Here is a 771-nt window from a genome sequence, read left to right as displayed (position 1 = left end):
GGAAAAAAATCACATTTCCTTCACTGACTGAGATTTTTATTTTAGTTTTTATTCTAGCATTTAAGTTTCTGCTAAGTGTGCTGGTTGCTAATTCTCTGCTACATTGACACCACCTTGCTAACGCTTTTACTTTCATTTTTTGGACCTTTTTAATGAGTAGAGTATTTGACTTCTGAGCTTTCAAATCTCAAAACTTTTTAATAGATTAAAATCCTGAAATACGGATCCTTTTAAAAGTTAAGGAAAGGTTTATTTAAAAAGGATGTAAGAACTGTATTTGCACATAGTGAATGCAGTTCATTTTGTATTACATTTGCAATAAGAAGTAGGTGACATTTTTGCGGAGACAATTTCCTAAACTAGGGCTGGTTTGTTTTTTTCTAAACTTCTTTTTTGCTTGGTTTGGTTTGGGGTTTTTTTGGTGTAAATTAGAAGTAGCTGCACTGTTAACAGTAGCTTTACTCTGTCATGGAGCTGGTGTCAGAACCAAACAAAGACCTAGAGGAGAAGGAACAGAAAGTGAGGTGATAGAGAGGCAAGGTACATAGTTAGGGGCAGGACTGCTAACCTGATTTTATCTGGTCCTCCCCTAGAACACCTTATCCCTACAAAACCCAGCCTTTCTTGCCCCTTTGGACCACTGTAGTTATAACAGTATCACCACTGGAAGAAAAGAGAGTTTCTTCCAAAGTTACGAAAGTCAGACTTTGAGATTTACGAAAATTAATGCCCAGAATTTGGCTTCCAAATCCTTATTCATGTGCCTAAATA

This window comes from Calypte anna, chromosome 5A, assembly GCF_003957555.1.
Source record: "Calypte anna isolate BGI_N300 chromosome 5A, bCalAnn1_v1.p, whole genome shotgun sequence".
Classification (NCBI taxonomy): domain Eukaryota; kingdom Metazoa; phylum Chordata; class Aves; order Apodiformes; family Trochilidae; genus Calypte; species Calypte anna.
The sequence above is the reverse complement of the archived record's forward strand: the minus strand, read 5'-3'. Positions refer to the sequence as shown.